This window comes from Meriones unguiculatus, chromosome 3, assembly GCF_030254825.1.
Source record: "Meriones unguiculatus strain TT.TT164.6M chromosome 3, Bangor_MerUng_6.1, whole genome shotgun sequence".
NCBI lineage: Eukaryota > Metazoa > Chordata > Mammalia > Rodentia > Muridae > Meriones > Meriones unguiculatus.
The window spans coordinates 26,084,967-26,088,195 of NC_083351.1; positions in this window are offsets into that span (position 1 = coordinate 26,084,967).

Here is a 3,229-nt window from a genome sequence, read left to right on the forward strand (position 1 = left end):
GGAGCTGGGGCTAAGGGAAAACGGCAACCTCTGACCCTTAGCCCCACGTTCTGGGGTAGGAGGAGTAGGTGTCTCTAAGAACTGCAGAGAACTCTGGTCTGAGGACTCTATGAAGTCAGGGCAAGGTGTTTCCTCCCAGGTCCAGCTCCTGGAGAGGGCATAAAGGGGACAGAGCTGGGGTCCCTAATCTCCGGGAGGGGACAGAATTAGGATAGCCTCCTAATTCTCGAGGCTGTTCACACATTCCAGAACTTCCAGCCTTGCCTGGCAGACCCAAGGCTACTCCCCCAGCACCTCAGACCCTCAGCCCTCCAGGAAGGAACAGCCCGGCCTCCATGCACTCCAGGCTGAGCAGCTGTCTTGGGGGGAACTCCCAGCATCCCTCAGAGGAACCCCTAGGACTCACTGAAGTTTGAGCGGGTGAGACAGAAAGGCGAGAACCAGCCCCAGGGCATTCTCCTCTTGTCTCCTCCTCCTCTCTCCATCTTTTTTCCTCCTCCCTCCTTCCCCCTTCTCTTTTCTCCTCTTCCCTTTCTCCCTCTCTCCTCCATCTCTCTCACCTCTCCCCTCTTTCCCTCACTTCCCGCCTTGGCCCAGCAGCTCTAGTTTACATATTCTGATACCAATTTTCTTGCACACCCTCCACAGTGAAGCTCTCTGTTCCCGCCCTGAGCCCCTGCACCCCAACTGCCAGGATCCCCGGGTAAGCAGATGTCCTCACACGCCCAGAGGGTGGAGAGCCCTGAGAGCTGAGGAGGAACATGTGAGAAGGGAGGCCACCCTGCCGGATCCTTTCTAAAGCCAAGCTGAACAGGCCAAGCATGACGTGGGCCCTGCCGGGGATACTTCAAGTTTTGCAATGTCCCTTGAGCTCCAGGGAGGACAGAGGTGATGACATCACCAGAGGATCTAAGAAAGATGGCCCCGGGACACATGAAGGGATGCTGGGAGAGTAGGTGGAAAAAGAGCACGGTGGGAGCACTGAAGGCAGGATGCGAGAGCACAGAAGTGAACTCGGGGAATGGAATGCAGTACAGAGTACAGCAAAGGGAACAGGGAGGGAGAGAGAGAGCACAGTGGAACATGGAGGGGAGCAGCACGGTCTATCACTGGGCCAGGAAGTGTGCAGAGATGATGGACGCTGCAAGGAGGAAGGTTGTATACCAGCTAAGCAATATTAGGGTGACAAAGACACTAGGCCCCAGATGCTCCCCATGCCCTTTCTCGCCCGCCTCCCAGCCCCTAGGGTCACAGCTGCCCAGAACCTCAGAAGCCTCCCAATCCTGGACCCCCAAGGACTGTGCCCTACATGGCACCTTCAGACAGTCTCGGGACCATCTCACCCCTCCAGACCTGGGGCCTCCAGCTGAGTATGTCTGCCTCTGGCCTCCCTGAGGCCCTCTTGCTTTCATAGAGAAGGGCTGTTTGCAGAATCTTTGCCTGCTGCTGTGAAGGGCAGGAGCTGAACACATCCACTCTCCTGGGCAAGTGTCTGGGGAGAATTGATGCCCAAGTCTTGGCAACCAGCGCCAAGCTTAGTTGTAACACTCATGTCTCAGGAGGAAACAGGCATCCGGATCCAAAAAGTCCTTCAGGCCCGTGCTCTCCATCCTTACGAGACCTGCAACCCCTCCCATGTGCATCCCTCCCCAGGAGTCCTCCTCTGCCCACCCCAGGTCCATGCTCATCCTCACAGTCTCCGGTCCTTGGGCATAGATATTCCGTCCAGGTTGTTCCCTCAGGATGGCCAGCCTGAAGATACAAAACTGCAGCAGGGTGATGGTGGCACACGCCTTTAATCCCAGCATTTGGGAGGCAGAGGCTCTGTGAGTTCAAGGCCAGCCTGGTATACAAAGCAAGTCCAGGACAACCAAGGCAACACAGAGAAACCCTGTCTAGAAAAAACAAAAAACAAACAAACAAACAAAAATCCCTAGCTGCTTAAGGTCCATGAAGTTTTGCTTTCTAAGGTCCAGGGGACACACTGCCCTGGTTTGATCCCCTCATGTATCAAAAGACCACCTGGAAAAGTGAAGCTCAGACCGTAGGAGGGACTGGCTTCCTCCGTTTCAGACTACCCATCTCCCTAGACTCCCTGCGGTCACCAGGAGGGGACGCTGAGGGCCATCCACCAGGTGAAGGCTGGCTAGTATCACCGGTAACTAGTAAAGTCCTTACTGGCTCTGGGCTCCTCCCCACCGAGGAGGTGAGGAAATTAGAATGTTGGGGAGCCAGAGTGCCTTGCTGTGGCGACACACCCACACAACCCAGCCGCAGAGAAGGCAGCAGCATGTCCTCAGCGGAGTCATGACCTGCTATGACTGAAATAACTGCGTCACCTCTGATGTCAGGGCTCAGGCTCCAGCTCTCCGCTGCAGGAAAGGCCTCAGGGACCAACCAAGGTTGCACAATTTCCCCTCGGGTCACAGTGGAGCCCGGCACCCACTAGCTGCCCCACTCTCCCTGTCCGCAGGTGGCCACTCTGCCTCTCCCTTTGCACAGAAGCTGCAGGGAGGCAAGCTGGCCTTGGGCCACTCGCCCCTGAAATGCCTTTCATAGTCCACTCGTTTGGCAGCTTTAGCAGAAAAACTCACATGGGGATTGCACATGAATTCGGGCCCCCAGCTTCCAGGAGGGGCAGCAGGGAGAGGAGGTGCACACCTACTTTTAGTAGGAAGATGACTGGAGCCAGGCCCAAGAGTCCTCCACTGGCCTGCAAAGCCCACAAGCTTGCCAGCAGGGACCAGCGTCCCTCCCAGCCTCCAACGGAGCCAAGTGTTTCTCCTGTTGAAAAGCTTGCCAGTCCTTGTCCTAGAGTGTTTGGGGTTAGGTCTATTATGAGAAGTCTCCTTTTGAATAGAGACACATTCAGATCCAGATGCAGTCCCCTAAAAACAAAAGCCCCTCCAAGTTCTCTCCTCCAGGCGAACTGGCCTCCTTTGAGAAAGAACCGCTTCTCCTAAGTGGAATCCATTCCCCTAGCCAAGAGCCTGCCGTTCTGAATTTGTTTAATAGCCTTTCTCCATCCTGTTTCAGATGGGGGAGGGACTGTCCAAGGTGGACGGTCACCACTGATGGATTCAATAGATTGAATTTGGCTTTATGAAAAAGAGAAAGCTGCACTCTTTTTAGTTGTTTAGATGGGTTTTTGTTGTTGTTGTTGTTTTTTTTTACCTCCCAACATCCAAGACACATACTCTAACAATACAAGTATGAGAGGAAACACAGA